This window comes from Phyllostomus hastatus, unplaced genomic scaffold (genome assembly GCF_019186645.2).
Source record: "Phyllostomus hastatus isolate PE091 unplaced genomic scaffold, TTU_PhHast_1.1 phas_contig_312, whole genome shotgun sequence".
Taxonomy (NCBI): domain Eukaryota; kingdom Metazoa; phylum Chordata; class Mammalia; order Chiroptera; family Phyllostomidae; genus Phyllostomus; species Phyllostomus hastatus.
The window spans coordinates 4,361,594-4,379,690 of record NW_025333849.1 but is presented as its reverse complement, the minus strand read 5'-3'; positions in this window follow the sequence as shown (position 1 = coordinate 4,379,690).

Below are 18,097 nucleotides of genomic sequence, written 5' to 3'. Positions count from 1 at the left end.
TGGCTTCCACAATTCCTATACTATTCTTAACCTTCCCCTGTCTATTTTCTAACCTGCCATTTATGCTTCTTATTCCCTGTACCTTTTCCACCTTTCTCCCCCTCCACCTGCCTTACTGATAACCCTCCATGTGATCTCCATTTCTGCGATTCTATTCCTGTTGTAGTTGTTTGCTTAGTTTGTTTTTGTTTTTGTTTTATGTTCAGTTGTTGATAGTTATGATTTTGTTGTCATTTTACTATTCATAGTTTTGATATTCTTCTTTTTCTTAGATAAGTCCCTTTAACATTTCATATAATAAGGACTTGGTGATGATGAACTCCTTTAACTTGACCTTATGTGGGAAGCACTTTATCTGCCCTTCCATTCTAAATAAGAGCTTTGCTGGATAGAGTAATCTTGGATGTAGGTCCTTGCCTTTCATGACTTGGAATACTTTCCAGCCCCTTCTTTCCTGCAAGGTTACTTTTGAGAAATCAGCTGATAGTCTTATGGGAACTCCTTTGTAGGTAACTCTCTCTTTTTCTCTTGATGCTTTTAAGATTCTCTCCTTCTCTTTAATCTTGAGTAACTTAATGATGATGTGCCTTGGTGTGTTCCTCCTTGGGTCCAGCTTCTTTGGAACTCTCTGAGCTTCCTGGACTTCCTGGAAGTCTATTTCCTTTGCCAGACTGGGGAAGTTCTTCATTATTTTTTCAAGTAAATTTTCAGTTTCTTGGTCTTCCTCTTCTCCTTCTGGCACCCCTATGATTCAGATGTTAGAACATTTGAATTTATCCCAGAGGTTCCTCATATTTTTTGAATTCTTGTTTCTTCATTCTGTTCTGGTTGGCTGTTTATTTCTTCCTTCTTGTCCAAGCCATTGATGTGAGTCCTGGTTTCCTTCCTGTCGCTGTTGGTTCTCTGTATATTTTCTTGTATTTCACTTTTCATAGCCTTAATTTTTTTCCTCTATTTTGCAACCATACTCAACCAATTCTGTGAGCATCCTGGTTACCAGTATTTTAAACTGTGCATCTGATACGTTGGCTATCTCTTCATCGCTTAGTTGTATTTTTTTCTGGAGCTTTGATCTCTTCTTTCATTTGGGCCATTTTTTTTTTTTGTCTCCACGCACCTGTTACTTAGTAAGGGGCAGAGCCTTAGGTATTCACCAGGGCAGGGTAATTCACATTGCTCTGTTGTGGCAATGTATGTGGAAGAGCTGTCTGAGAGGGAACAATGCTACTTGCTCAGCACTCTTTGGGCTTTCAGTCACTCCCGCCACAACCCACAAGCGAATTGGGCCCTTCTGCTGCTGATTGCCAGATGGGTAGGTTTGTGTACACTCTAGGACCCTGTGGGTCTCTTCTGTGAACTTTCTTGTGAGGTTGGGAGTTTCTCCCACCACCTCAACCCTCACAGGTTTTTTCAGCCAGAGGCTTTATTTCCCTGCATTGGAGCCCTGCGTCACTCCGTCTGTCTAACTCCCCCATTGTTCCTCCCAGTTTATTTGCAAGAAAATGTGGGACCACCCACTCCTCCAGCCATGGCCTCGCCTGCTCTGCCAGCTGCTGCCTTGCCATGAGTCCTCTCTGCACAGTTGCTCATCTCTGCCCTTCCTAGCAGTTTGAATGAGTGTTTCTTTTTAATTCCTTGGTTGTTTGGACTTCCATAGAGTTTGATTTTCTGTCAGCTCTATTTGTTTTTTGTTTTTAAATTTGTTATCCTTCTTCTGGTTTTGTGAGGAGGCAGATTGTGTTTACCTATGCCTCCATCTTGGCCAGAAGTCCCCATATATAATTCTTGACTCTGCCAAAAATTAACTACTGATAGCCTGTTGTCGATAGCCTTACATATAACATAAACAGTTGACTAACAAATATTTTGTATGTTATATGTATTACTATATTTTTACAAGTAAGCTAGAGAAAATAAAATATTAAGAAAATCATAAAGTATATGTACAATACTGTATTTATTTTGTTTTTACAAATTTTTAAAATTATATTTTATTTATTATGCTATTATACTTATCCAGATTTTTCCCCATTTGCTACCTTCTACCCAGCACCCGCCACTCACTCAGGTTTATGTGTCCACAGCTCATGTTCTTTGGCTATTCCCTTTCCTATAATGTACTTTATATCCCCATGGCTATTCTGTAACTACCTATTTGTACTTAGTAATCCCCTCACCTCTCAATTATTCTTCCTCACCCCCAATTCCATCTCCTTATCTTTAACCTTTGGCATTTTAATTATGATGTGTCTTGCGGTGGGCCTCTTTGTATCCATCTTGTTTGGGAATCTCTGTGCTTCCTGGACTTGCATATATATTTTCTTCAATGAATTAGGCAACTTTTCTTTCATTGTTTTTTCAAATACATTTCCAATTTCTTGCTCTTTCTCTTCTCATTCTAGCACCCCTATGAAGCAAATGTTGGATTGCTTAAAATTGTCCCACAGTCTGCTTACATTATCCTTGTTTTTTGGATATTCTTTTCTTCTTGTTATTCTGATTAGGTGGTTTTTGCCTCCTTATGTTCGAAATCATTGATTTGATTATAGACTTCATCTGTTCTACGGTTGTTTTCCTGTATATTGTTCTTCATTTCAATTAGTGTATCCTTCATTTCTGACTGGATCTTTCTTATGCAGTTAAGGTCCTCACTGAGTTCCCTGAGCATCCTTATAACCAGTGTTTTGAATCCTGCTTCTGATAGGTTGCTTATCACCATTTTGTTCAGCTCTTTTTCTAGAGTTTTGGTCTGTCCTTTCCTTTGGGCCATGTTTCTTTGTCTCCTCATTTTGGCAGCCTCCCTGTGTTTGTTTCTATGTATTAGATAGAGCTGTTTTCACTCTGTGTCTGTGAGTGTGGCCTAATGTAGTAGGTGTCCTGTAGGATCCAGTGGTATAGTGTCCCCTACCACCCAAGCTGGGTACTCTAGGTGCACCCTTCATGTGGGCTGAATATACCCCTCCTCTTGTGGTTGAGCCTTGTTTTCTGTTGGAAGATCAGTGGGAGTGATTTACTCAGGCTAGTCAGCTGCAAGAATTGGCTGTGACCACTTACCACCAACCTCCATCCTCTGGGGAAGATCAGCTGTGCAGGGGCTGGGTGGTGGTACTCTGACTTGGTCTATAGCTGTCCACGGTGTGCACTGGTCCTGGGGTTTCCCAGCTGGTGTAGGCCAAGATCAGCTACCACCTGTGTTTCATCCAGGGCCACCCAGCCTGAGTTATAAAGCCATCTGAGATGGCTGCTACTTGTGCTGGGCTTGAAGATTCCTAGATGAAGCCAATCTTTGAATCTAGGCTGCTAGTTCCAGGCCTGGGGCACACTGAGACCAGCTGCTGCTTGTTTTAGATTTAGGATTTAGGATTAGGATTTAGGATTTTGTGAAGCATGAGACAAATCCAGCCATTCATATGGAAAAGCAGTTTGGGTGGGCCTGTGAGTTGGGTGGGGCAAAGTCTCTGGGGATCTCTAAGGTGAGTCAAACAGTGTTAATCAGGTTGATGGAATGTTAGATATGGCACCAGTCTGGTGGCTCTATTGGGGGAGGGCCCAGAAAAGGGACTATGGCCCCTGCTGTCATTAATGCCAGACATCTCAGCCTCCCCATGCACACCATTGGTGCTCCTTAATCTATCTCCCTGGCTCAGGAGCCCAGAGAGAGAGAGTTTCAGTAGGTGAGTCTGTGTGTAGGTTCCTTAAGAGGAACTGCTCGGGACTCCAGAAGTTTCTTCCACCGACTCAAACACCTCTAGTTTTTGCAGCCAGAAGTTGTGGGAACTTATCTTCCTGGCACCAGAGCTCTCGGTTTGGGGCAGGGGGCCTGGTGTGGGGCTGGGACCCCTCCCTTCCGAGATATCCCTCCTGAACTTTATCCACCACACATTAATGTGGGAACAGCTCATTATACATCTGTGCCCCTTCTACCAGTCTGGATGGATGTGGTTTCTTTAACCCTATGATTGTCAGGCTTTCATTCAACTTAATTTCTGTTAGTTCTGAGTGATGGTCATTCTACATTTTAGTTGTAATTTTTTTGTGGTTGTGCAAAGAGGTGAGCCATGTCAGCCTACGCTGCCATCTTGACTGGGAGTCCTTGGAAGGTCTTTAAATGTATTTTTTTGTAAGGTTTTTTCCTATGTAAGTTAAAAGTGTATATAAACCAATAACTGTACATTTCTTTTGGGTACATCATGTATAAAGATAAAATTTATTTGACAACAGTACGAATGAGAGGGGCAGGAAATAGAGCTATATAGGATTAACATTTTTTAATACTATTGAAATTAGGTAGATATTAACCAAAACTAGGTTGTCATAAGTTAAGATTTTAATAATTCCCTAAGCAACCATTATGAACTCAAAAAAACTATGGTGTGAGAAATGACAGGGGAATTAATATAGGACACTTAAAAATATTTGATATAAAAGAAGATAGTGATAGAGGAAAAGAAAGATAGAAATAAGCAAAATGGCATGTAAGTACAATCTTATTAAATAGTTACATTGAATATATATGGCATTCCAATAAAAAGTCAGAGATAGGCAGAAGGGATTAAAACTTTATACTATCTACAATAGACATAATTTTGATTCAGAAGTTTAGGTTGAAAATAGAAGAATGGAGGTCATAGGAAAACATGGTTTGCTTCCTCAGAAAACCATATCAAAATTACACCTAAAATATAGAACAGCCATAACTCAGAACCACCAGAAATCAAATTCAGTGGAAGTCTGACAACACAGAATTAAAGAAACCACATCCATCCATACTGGTAAGAGGGGCGGAGACATGCACAGGCTGGTCTGACATCCATGTGTGGTAGATACAAATTCAGAAGGGGTATCTCAGGAGTGAGGAGTCCCACCCCCATACGATGTGCCATAGCCCAGAGTTCCAGTGCCAGGAAGATAAGTCCCTTTAACTTCTGGCTGCAGAAACCAGCAGGAATTGAGTTGGTGGAAAAAATTTCTAGAGTCCCAAGCATTTCCTCTTAATGAACCCATCACCAATGATTCAGACTCAGTCCTTCTGAGGTTCAGCACCAGTGGATACAGGGAGAAACTGAAGTGTCCCGCATCAAGGCCAGAGCTGGGGGACAGCTTTCTCCCAGATAGAAAGCCTGACTGAGGCCATTGTCACTTTTCTGAGCCCTCCCCACACAGAGCCACAGAGCCACAACATGGCTAACACTGTTTGCCTTGCCCTGGAGATCCCCAGAGACTCCATCCCACCCAAAGTATGGGTCCACCCAAACTGCTTTTCTATATGAATGGCTGATCTTGGCTTATGGTTCACAACTTCCCAAATCCTCTCAAACAAGCAACAGCCAGCCTTAGGGAGCACTTAGCCCCTGTACCTATTGCTAAGTGGCTCCAGGCCTGGCACTAGCAGCAACCAGCCTAAATTCAGAACTTGGCTTCACCCGGGAATCTGTGAGCCCAACACAAGTAGCAGCCATTTCAGATTGCTTTATAGCTCAGACAGGATGGCCCTGGGAAGAACATACATGGGGGCTGAACTTGGCCTGCACCACCTGGGAAATCCCTGAGCCTGTGCACCCATTGGACAGCTACAGACCATGTTGGAGCACCACTACCCTCCTGCATAGCTGATCTTCCCCAGAGGATGGAAGTTGGTGGCAAGTGGTCACAGCCAATCCTCATAGCTGATTGGCCTAGTAAATCTCTCCCATTGACCTGCCAAAAGCAATCAATGATCAATTACAAGAGGAAGGATGTACTCAGCCCACGTGAAGGGTGTACCTCAAGTACCCAGCTTGGGTGATAGGGGGGTCTGTGCCACTGGACCCTACAGAACACCTACTACATTAGGCCACATAACCAAGACATGGGGTCATAGCAGCTCTACCTAATACATAGAAACAAACACAGGGAGGCTGCCAAAATGAGGAGATAAACATGGCCAAAATGAAAGAACATATCAAAACTCCAGAAAAAGAACTAAACAAAGAAGAGATAAGCAATCTATCAAATGCAGAGCTCAAAATACTGATTATAAGGATGCTCAAGGAACCTAGGGATGACCTCAACAGCATAAAAATGGTCCTGTTATAAATGAAGGATACAGTAATTAATATAAGAAACAGTTTACAAGGAAACATCAGTAAAGTGGATGAAGCCAAGAATCAAATCAATGATTTTGAACACAGGGAAGTAAAAAAAAAAAACAACAAATCAGGACAACAGGAAGAAAAAAGTATTAAAAAAAATGAGGATAGTATAAGTAGTCTCTGAGACAGCTACAAGTGTTCCAACATTTACATCATAGGGTTGCCAAAAGAAGAGAAAGAGCAAGAAATTGGAAATGTATTTAAAAAAAAATGGAAAACTTCCTTAATTTGGTGAAGGAAAAAGATATGCAAGTCCAGGAAGCACAGAGATTTCCAAACAAGATGGATGCAAAGAGGCCCACCCCAGGATACATCATAATTAAAATTCGAAAATTTAAAGATAAAGAGAGAAGCTTAAAAGCAGTAAGAGAAAAGCAATTAGTAACCTACAGGAAATTCCATAAGACCATCCACTGATTTCTCAAAAGAAACTTTGCAGTCTAGAAAGGATTGGCAAGGAATATTTAAAGTCATGAAAAAATAGGGACCAACAGCCTACATTGCTCTTCCCAGCAAAGATACTTAGAATCTAAGGTCAAATAAAGAGCTTCCCAGCCAAGAAAAAACTAAAGTAGTTCATCATCACCAAACCATTATTTTATGAAATTAAAGGGCCTTACTTAAGAAAAAGAAGATCAAAAGTATGAAGAATAAAATGGCAATAAATATGTAACTCTCAACAATTGAATCTAAAAAACAAACTAAGCTAACAAGAAGAACAGACAGAGAATCATGGATATAGAGAGCATTTTGATGTTTGCCTGATGGGTTGTGGGGACTTTGCAAAGAGGTGAGGGGATTGATAAATACAAATGGGGAGTTATAGAATAACCATGGGGATAGAAAGTACAGTGTAGGAAATGGAGTAGCTAAAAAGCCTAAATTCATGACCCATGGACATGAACAACAGTTTCGGGACTGCCTACAAGAGTGTTTGGTGGAAAGGAGTAATGGGGGAAAATTATGATAATTCTAATAGTAGAATCAATAAAACATAATTTTAAAAAAGAAAAATAAAAGAATGGAAACATATATGCTATGCAAACAGAAACTAAAAGAGAGCTGGAATGGCCAAGTTTATATCAGACAAAATACACTTTAGAGACAAAGAAAGGTGTATTGTAATAAACAGGTTAATCAATTAAGATCTAAAATTTATAAACATATAGGCACCTAATAACAGAGCAACACAATAAATGAATGGCTGACAGAATTGAAGAGAAAAATAGATAATTCAACAGTAAGAGTTGGATAAATAAAAAATTCTGACCCTTGAATTCCAGTTGTGGGTGCGTAACCTTGGATAAGATGTTTACCTCTCTCTGCCTCTCTGTCCTCTTGTGTAGAATAGAGATCAGGACCTACTTCACAGAGTTGTTATGCAGATTGACTGAATACATAAAAAAGCACTCATACCTGATGTGGTGAGCACTCATTATATCATCTCATCTTTTCCCCCATTTAACAGTATAGGAAATTGAGGCATATGTAGTCAAGATGAAGTGTGCAAGGTAATGGATACTGAAGCCAGGAATGAAAGCTAGGCCTATTGCTACTGCAATACTTTCTAATGACTATTATGTCCTGCCTGTTGGTCTGTTTTTCAGGCAGGTTTGTCTGAGATGCTGGTCCTTCTACAAAGACTCCCAGATGACCCTGGGCACACAAACATGGAAACAGCACTGCCCCTGCCCATCCAAGCTGGCATTCTAAATGGATCTGGGTGGCCAGAATGGACTTTATTTGTAAAAACATTGCTGGGCACACAGGTTGGAGTGAGGAGTGTGGCCACTTTGTGCTTTCCCACCACTCATTCTCTGTGGTCCAGTCTCATGGGATTTTTTGTTCAGCCAGTGAGTTGGGAAATTGCCACTTGACAGATACACACCATGCTGCCTTCTACATCTCTGCTAAGTCATTTGATTGTTACTGTCTGTGAGGAAAGGATCATTACATCTATCTCATGGTTATAGGGCTGGTAGGTTGTTGGCAGTCCTAAGCATGAAACCCGTTTTACATCTAAAGCCCTAGGTCTTTCTGTCCACTGCTATCCCCAAATCAACACTTGTTGTGCTACTGAGAGAGGAAGAGGAGTGATTATCTTACCTGCCTTTCACCACATTGAGAGTTCACGTATCAGGGTGAACTCTCCACCCTGTATCCAAGTATCAGGGTGTCCATTCAAGACAAGTCTGTTCTCTTTCAGGAGAGATAGATAAGCTGGCCTACATCTCAACTAGCAAGTATGGCTTTAATGGGCAGGGGAAGTCTGTGCTATGCACTGTGTCCTCAGATGGCACAGTGCATGCGTGGGATCTGTATGAGGTGAGCAGCTGAGAGGGGGCCAGGATGAGTATTGAGTGTCCCCGTCTTACTTAACCATCACAAACAACTTCTGAGGTGAGGAGCAGCTGAAGCCCCACTGTACAGATGAGAAATCTGAGGTGCAGAGGCTCAATCACCATACCAGGTCATGCTTGAAACCAACTCTGAGCACTCACAAACGACATGCTCCTGATTTCCTGCAGCACAGTGCTGTACACGCTAGGGTGGGGCAGTGGCTGTGCTCAGTTCTGTGATTTCCACATTGGAGTTGATGTTGGTCCGCCTGGGTAGTTGTGCCCAGGGAATTGCAGCTTTTAGTCACCCCCACATACAAACTTAGTGTTAAAACCTTGATAACTTGATTAGTATTTCATATGTTGGCATTCAGAGTTTAAAAGCTTTCCTATCCATTTTTTCATCTGATTCTTTTTTAATTTATTCTTTACTGTATTTTTCCATTACCATTTAGTTCCCTTATACCCCACCCTCCCCTCTGCCATAATCACCACACTATTGTCTATGTCCATGAGTCCTTTTTCTTTTTTGTTTAATTCCTTTATTCTTAAGCTCCCCCTCAGAGCTGTCATCCTGTTCTCCATCTATGAGTCTGTCCCCATTTTCCATGCTAGTTCAGTTTGTTCATTAGATTCCACAGATTACTGAAATTGTATGGTATTTGTCCTTCCCTGGCTGACTTATTTCACTTAGTATAATGTTTTCTAGGTCCATCCATACTGTCGCAAAGGATAACATTTTCTTTTTTATGGCCAAGTGGAATTCCATTGTGTGAATGTCCTCTAGTTGTTTAATCCACTTATCTACTGATGGACACATGGGCTGCTTCCATATCTTGGTAACTGTAAATAATGCTGCAATGAACATAGGTGTGCATATATTCTTTCAAATTACTATTTTAGGGCTCTGGCTTATGTGGCACAGTGGGTTGAGCATTGGCCTGAAAACAAAACCAAATTACTGTTTTAGGTTCCTTCAGATGTATTCCCAGAAGTGGGATAGCTGAGTCAAAAGGCAGATTCATTTTTAATTTTTGGAATGATCTCCAAACTGTTTTCCACAGTGGCTGTACCAGTCTGCATTCCCACCAGCAGTTCCCCTTTGTCTACATCCTCACTAGCACTTTGTTAATTTATTGATGATAGCCATTCTGATGTGTGACATGATATCTCACTGTGGCTTTAATTTGCATTTCTTTGATGATTAGTGATGTTGAGTATCTTTTAATATGTCTATTGGCCATCTGTATGTCCTCTTTGGAGAAATCTATTCAGGTCCTTTGCCCATTTTTTAGCTGTGTCATTTGTTTTTTTGGTGTTGAGTTTTGTAAGTTCTTTATAAATTTTGGATATTAACCCTTTATCAGATGTATTGGTGAATTTGTTCTCCTATTCTGTGGGTTGTCTTTTTATTTTGTTGAGAATTTCCTTTGCAGTGCAAAAACTTTTTAGTTTAATGTAGTCCTATTTATTTATTTATTTATTTTTCATTAATTTTTCTTCCCTTGCCTGGGGAGACATATGCAATAAAATATTACTATGATCAATGCCCACAATTTTGCTGCCTATGTTTTCTTCTACAATTTTTATGACTTCAGGTCTAACATTTAAGTCTTTGATCCATTTTGAATTTATTCTTGTGTGTGGTGTAACAAGGTGGTCTAGTTTCATTTTTCTGCACGTCTGTCCAATATTCCCTACACAAATTATTGAATAAACTATCTTTAGTCCATTGTATGTCCTCTGTTGAATATTAACTGACTGTAAAGGAGTGGATTAATTTCTGGCCACTCTATTCTGTTTTATTGGTCTATGTGTCTATTTTTATGCCAGTACCATGCTGTTTTGATTACTATGGCCTTGTAGGATAGCTTGGTATTAGGTAGTGTGATTCCTCCAAATTTGTTCTTCTTTCTCAGGATCGCTGTTGCTATGTGGGGCCTTTTGTGGTTCCATATAAAATTTTGAAATATTTGTTCTAGTTCCATGAAATACATCTTTGGAAATACATTTCTTGATAGTAATTGCATTGAATATATAGATTGCTTTGAGTAGTATGGACATTTTAATGATGTTAATTTTTCCTACCTATGAACATTGTATGTGTTTCCACTTTTTAATGTCTTCTTCGATTTCTTTCTTCAGCGTCTTATAATTTTCCAAGCACAGGTCTTTTACTTCCTTGGTTAGCTTTAGTCCTAGGTATTTTATTCCTTTTGTACTAATTATGAATGGGATTATTTTTGTAATTTTTCTTTCTGTTAGTTTGTTATTGGCATGTAGAATTACAACTGATTTCTGGATATTAATTTTGTATCCTGCTATTTTGCTGAATTCAGTTATCAATTCCAGTAGTTTCTTGGCTGAATCTTTGGGGTTCTCTATGTACAGTATCATGTTATCTACAAATAAAGACAATTTTATGTCTTCCTTTCCAATGTGGATGCCTTTTATTTCTTCTTGTCCAATTCCTGTGGCTAGGACTTTCGGTATTATTTTGAATAGGAGAGGTGAAAAGAGATATCCCTGCCTTGTTCCCAATCTTAAGGGGAAGACTTGTAGTTTTTGCCCATTGAGTATGATGCTGGTATTGGATTTATTATATGTGACCTTTATTATGTTCAGGTATGTTCCCTCTAATCCCACTTTGTTGAGAGTTTTTGTCATAAATGGTCATTGAATTTTATCAAATGCTTTTTCTGACTCTATTGATATAATCATGTTCTTTTTATCCTTCATTTTGTTTATGTGGTGAATCTCACTTAATGATTTGCAAATGTACCAACCTTGCATTCCCCAGATAAATCCCACTTGATCACAGTGTATGATCTTTTGGATGTATTGCTGTATTTGTTTTGCTAATACTTTTTTTTCTGCTTTGTTTTCATTTTAATCATTGTTCAAGTACAGTTTTCTGCCTTCTACTCCCATTCCAGCACACCCACCCATCCCTCCCCTCTTCCCTCCCATTACCACCCCCCACTAGTTTTTGTCCATATGTCCTTTATATTTCTGGCTGAAAACCCTTCTCATTTTCCTCTGAAATTCCCTCTTGTCTCCCCTCTGGTCACTGTCAGCCTGTCCTCTATTTTGGTGGCTTTGACTGTATTTTGCTTGTTTCTTTGTTTTGTTGTTTAGGTTCCTGTTAAAGGTGAGATCATATGGTATTTGTCTTTCACTGCCTGGCTTATTTCGCTTAGCATAATGCTTTCCAGTTTCATCCATGCTGTTGCAAATGGTAGGAGCTCCTTCTTTCTTTCTGCTGCATAGAATTCCATTATGTAAATGTACCATAGTTTTTTGATCCATTCATTTACTGATGGGCATCTAGGTTGCTTCCAGCACTTAGTTATTGTAAATTGTGCTGCTATGAACATTGGGGTGCAAAGGTTCTTTTGGATTGGTGTTTCAGGGTTCTTAGGATATAGTCCCAGCAGTGGAATTGCTGGGTCAAAAAGGAGATCCACTTTTAGTTTTCTGAGGAAGCTCCATACTGTTTTCCATAGTGTTTGTACCAGTCTGCAGTCCCACCAGCAGTACACTAGGGTTCTCTTTCTTCCACAACCTCTCCAACACTTGTTGTCTGTTGTTTTATTTATGACGTCCATTCTGACCGGTGTAAAGTGGTATGTCATTGTGGTTTTAATTTGCGTCTCTCTGATAGCCAGTGATATTGAAGATCTTTTCATGTGTCTCTGGATCCTCTGTATGTCCTCCTTGAAGAAGTGTCTGTTCAAGTCCTTTGCCCATTTTTTAATTGGGTTGCTTATCTTCTTAGAGTGGAGTCATGTAAATTCTTTATGTATTTTGGAGATTTAAACCATGTCTGAGGTATCATTGGCAAATATGTTTTCCCATACAGTTGGTTCTCTTTTTATTTTGATACTGATTTCTTTAGCTGTGCAGAAGCTCTTTATTTTGGTGAGATCCCATTTGTTTATTCTCTATGTTCCTTGCCCTAGGGAACATGTCAGTAAAAATGTTTCTGTGTGAAATATCTGAGATTTTCCTGCCTATGTTCTCCTCTAGGATTTTAATGGTGTCACGGTTTATATTTAAGTCTTTGATCCACCTTGAATTTACTTTTGTGTAAGGTATAAGTTGGTTCTTGAGTTTCATTTTTTTACATGTAACTGTCCAGCTCTCCCAACACCATTTGTTGAAGAGGCTATTTTTATTCCATTTTATGTTGCTTCCCCCTTTGTCAAATATTAATTGATGATAGAGACTTGGGTTTATTTCTGGGCTCTCTGTTCTGTTCCATTGGTCCATGTGCCTGTTTTTATGCCAGTGCCAGGCTGTTTTGATTACAGTGGCCCTGTAATGTAGTTTAGTATCAGCTATTGTGATCCCTCCTACTTTACTCTTCTTTCTCAAAATTGCAGCAGCTATTTGGAGTCGTTTATGGTTCCATATAAATTTTTGAAATGTTTATTCTATGTCTTTCAAATATGCCATTGGCACTTTAATAGGTATTGCACTGAATCTGTAAATTGCTTTGGGTAGCATGGACATTTTGATGAGGTTAATTCTTCCAATCCATGAACACAGTATATGTTTCCGTTTGTGTCTTCCTTGATTTCTTTCCTCAGTATTATGTAGTTTTTTAAATACAGGTCTTTTACCTCTTTGGTTAGGTTTATTCCTAGGTATTTTATTTTTCCTTTTGCTATTTCAAATGGGATTTTTTTCTTGATTTCTGCTTCTGCTGTTTCATTGATGGTGTACAGAAATGCCTTTGATTTCTGGATATTGACTTTGTATCCTGCTGTTTTGCCAAATTCATTTATTAGGTTCAGCAGTTTTTTCACCGAGTCTATAGGATTTTCTATGTACACTATCATGTCATCTGCAAACAGTGACAGTTTTGTTTCCTCCTTTCTGATTTGGATGCCTTTTATTTCTTTTTCTTGTGTGATCACTGTGGCTAAAACTTCCAGTACTGTATTGAATAGAAGTGGTGAAAGTGGACAGCCTTCTCTTGTTCCTAATCTTAGTGGAAAAGATTTTAATTTTTGTCCATTGAGTATGATGTTGGCTGTAGGTCTCTCATATATGGCCTTTGTTATGTTGAGGAATGCTCCCTCTATTCCCACTTTGCCAAGTGTTTTTTATCATGAATGGGTGCTGTACCTTATCAAATGCTTTTTCTGCATCAATTCATATGATCATGTGGTTTTTGTCTTTGCTTTTGTTTATGTGATGTATTACATTTACTGATTTGTGAATATTGAACCGTCCTTGCATCCCTGGAATGAATCCTACTTGGTCATGGTGTATGATCTTTTTAATGTATTGTTGGATGCTGTTTGCCAATATTTTGTTGATGATTTTATCATCCATGTTCATCAGCCTTATTGGCCTGAAGTTTTCTTTCTTTGTTGTGTCTTTATCTGGTTTTGGAATTAGGATGATGTTGGCCTCATAAAAAGTATTTGGGAGTTTTCCATCTTTTTGGATTTTTTGGAATAGTCTGTGAAGGATAGGGGTTACCTCTTCCTTAAATGCTTTGTGGAATTCTCCTGTGAAACCATCTGGTGCAGAGCTTTTGTGTGTCGGGAATTTTTTGAGTACTGCTTCAATTTCTTTTGCTGTTATTGATCTGTTCAGGCTTTCTGCTTCTTTTTTATTGAGTTTTGGAAGATTATATTTTTGTAGAAATTTGTCCATTTCACCTAGGTTTTGAAATTTCTTGTCATACAGTTCTTCATAGTGATTTCTCACAATCCTTTGTATTTCTGTGGTGTCACTTGTAATCTCTCCTGTTTCATTTCTGATTGTGTTTATTTGGGTCTTCTCTCTTTTTTTCTTGATGAGTCTGCTTAAAGTCTTGTCAATTTTGTTTATCTTTTCAAAAAACCAGGTCTTGGATTCATTGATCCTTAGAATTATGCTCTTAGTATCTATGTCATTTAATTCTGCTCTGATCTTGGTTATTTCCTTCCTTCTGCTAGCTCTGGGATGTCTTTGTTGTTGTTCTTCAAGTTCTTGTAGATGTAGGGTTAGGTTTTTTATGGAAACGTTTCTATCTTTTTTAGGTACGCCTGTATCGGTATGAACTTCCCTGTCAAGACTGCCTTAGCTGTGTCCCATAAGTTTTTGGTTGTTGTGAGTTTGTTTCATTTGTTTCCAGAAACCTTTTGATTTCTTCCCTAATTTCATTCTTGACCCATTCATTGTTGACTAGCACAATATTTAATCTCCCTGATTTGAGAGTTTTGGGGTTTTTTTCCTTGGGGTTGGTTTCTAGTTTCAGTGCCTTATGATTAGAGAAAATGCTTGGTATGATTTTGATTTTCTTGAAATTGTTGAGGCTTGTTTTGTGTCGTATCATGTGGTCTGTCTTTGAAAATGTCCCATGTACATTTGAAAAGAATGTGTATTTTGCTTCTTTGGGATGGAAGGCTATGTATTTATCAGTTAAGTCCATTTCATCTAGGGTATTGTTTAATGCCTCAATATCTTTATTGATATTTTGTTTGGAAGATCTGTGCATTTTTGACAGTGGGGTGTTAAAATCCCCCACTCTAATTATATTGCTGTCAATATCTTTCTTGAAGTCCTCTAAGATTTTCTTTATGTATTTGGGTGCTCCTATGTTGGGTGCATATATATTTACAATATTTATGTCTTCTTAGTGGATTCTTCCTTTGAGTATTATGAAGTGACCTTCTGGGTCTCTCTTTATGGCCCTTTTTTGAAAGTCTATTTTGTCTGATATGAGTATTGCTACCCCAGCTTTTTTTTCCTGTCCACTTGCTTGGGAAATTTGTTTCCAGCCCTTCACTTTCAGCCTATGCAGGTCTTTTATCCTGAGGTGGGTCTGTTGTAGGCAGCATATGTGTGGGTCATGTTTTCTTATCCATTCAGTTATTCTATGTCTTTTCATTAGAGCATTTAATCCATTTACATTTAAGGTTATTATTGATAGGTACTTATTCATTACCATTTATGTACCTGTGTTCCTCTTTCTCTCTCTCTTTTCCTTCCTTTCCTTAAAGCAGTCCCTTTCAGCATCTCTTGCAGAGCTGGTTTGGTGGAGGTGTATTCTTTTAGACTTCTTTTGTCTGGAAAGTTTCTTATTTGGTCTTCTATCTTGATTGAGAGCCTTGCTGGGTAAAGCAGCCTTGGTTTCAGACCTCTGGTTCTCATTACTTGGAATATTTCTTGCCATTCTCTTATGGCTTGGAGTGTTTCCATTGAGAAGTCAGCTTCTAGCCTTATCAGGGCTCCCTTGTATGTTACTTCCTGTTTTTCCCTTGCCACCTTTAAGATTATCTCTTTGTGTTGATATTTTGCCATTTTAATTATGATGTGTCTTGAGGCAGGCCTCTTTGGGTTCCTCTTGATTGGGACTCTGTGTTTCCTGGATTTGTGTGACTTTTTCTCTCATCAAATTAGGAAAGTTTTCCATCATTACTTTTTCAAATAGGTTTTGATAGGGAACCTATCTTGCTCTTCTTCTCCTTTCGGTATCTCTATTATATGAATATCATTATGTTTCATATTGTCTTGCATTTCTCTTCATCCCTCTTCATTCTTTCTGAGCCTCTTTTCCTGTTTTTGCTCTTTCTCGGTGTTTTTTTTTTCTACTTTGTCCTCCAATTCACTGATCTGATATCCTGCTTCATCGATCCTGCTTTTCATTACTTCTACTGTGTTCTTCAGTTCAGAAATTGTATTCTTCAATTCTTTTTGGCCCTTGTTGATAGTTTCCATTTCCTTTTTCATGTTGATATAGTTTACAGTGAGTTTGTTGTAGCTTCCCTGTATTTTCTGGTAGCTCATTGTGAACTCATTGAGCTTCCTGATAATCATTTCTTTGAACTCAGTATCTGATAGTTGAGTTGCCTCTGTTTCATTTACCATTCTTTCTGAGGCTTCCTTCTTTTCCTTCATTTGGGGATTGTTTCTTTGTCTTCTCATTGTTCACGAGACTCTTCTTGTTAGCCTCTGTTTCTTAAATTGATCTGTTCTGGTTCCCTTGTTTTATGGTGTGAACTTCTGTGGTAGAATACCTGTGAGATTCAGTGGTGCAGTCTCCTTCAAGTATCCTGGTGTTCACAGCTTCCCCCTACTCTTTTTTTGTGATCAGTTGGAGAAGTAAAGAAAAATGATTTAAGGCAGCAAGAGAGTATTCTATGATATTTACACTAGCAGCCAGCAGAGAAGAGATAGGAGATCCTTTGGCTATGTATAGTGTTAACCATGATCTTCCACCCCACTAGCCACGTTTTAGAAAGGATGGAAAGAAGATAAAACTCTTTTTGGGGAGGAAAGGATTGTGAGTTGGATCTAGAAAGCAGTGAGGCTATGGGAGGTCAGATTCTGAGGTAGGGTGGGAATAAAGAATAGTAAATAGGAGTAGTGTGTAAGAGAATAGAGTTAACCACTACAATAACAGAGTTTGGGGAATCACGAAATGGGCTGAGATCTGGGAGGGGTGTTGTGTAGCATTTACAGTTGTATCAAATAGGTCTTATTTACAGTAATATTAGAGCAACAATCATATGGCAGAATCTATGATATCTAGATAAAAAGACTAGGGAGTATAGAACCTTGAGTGGTGTACTAATGGAACACAAATGAAGAACAGTAAATTAGCAACATACTATGAATGATTTGTAACCTATCAAACAGTACAGTATAACCAGCCAAGCGAGGAAGACTATACTGAAAGAAAAGGAATACCAAAATACTATTAAAATAAAGAATGTAAGAATAATGGGGAAAAGATAATACAAATTTGCAATAAGTTTCAGGTTCAAAAAAAAGGAAAAAAAGCAGAAGATGGAATTCAGGAGAGATAAATTTGGAATGGAAGGAATAACACTAGGATGAAAGGAAGAGAGACATAAGGAATTGAGAGATATAAAAATAATAAGAATTAAAAACTAAAGTTACTTTAAAAAAGATAAAATCAGACAAACAGCAACAACAACAACAAAAAAACCCAAAACCCGAATCAACAACAACAACAAAAAAACAAAACCTCTTGTTGGTTTCTAACTGGCGAAACCAGTTTTTCTGATCTTGCTGGCTTCAGCAGGCTGGGGGGTGATTGGAATGCTTTTCACTCTTTCCAGTCAGAACTCAGTCAATCTCTCGCATACTGTCCCCAGGGCTAGCCGCGTGCTCTCTCCAGAGCCCGTCTGATGCCTCTCTGCAGGGCCCTGGGTATGGATCTGGGTGCTCCCAAGCATGCTCTTTGGAGCTCACCACTGCCCTCTCCCGGGCTCTGGGATTCTGCAGAGCGCCCGTGTCTTTTCCAGGTTCATGGTGTAAGCTCCAGGGATCAAGAGGGGGCACACACTTCCCCCAATTTCCCCACCACAGGCTCCCTGAACCCATGAAGCACCCACGTCTTTTCCAGGTTCACCATGTGAGATTCCGGAATCCTGAAGGGGCGCACACTTCCCCAAGTTCACCACCAGGGGCTCCATAATCCCTCAAATACTTGTACCCTTTCCCTGTTCAGGGCTATGGGGTCTGGGTCTTCCACAAAACCTCACTCTCACCGGGTTAGGGGCATGGGCACACAGCCAGGCCACCCTTGGTCACACAGCCTGGAGCACTGACTCTTCCCAGGGCTATGTGTGGGTGCTCGAAGCCCCTGTGGGATTGTCT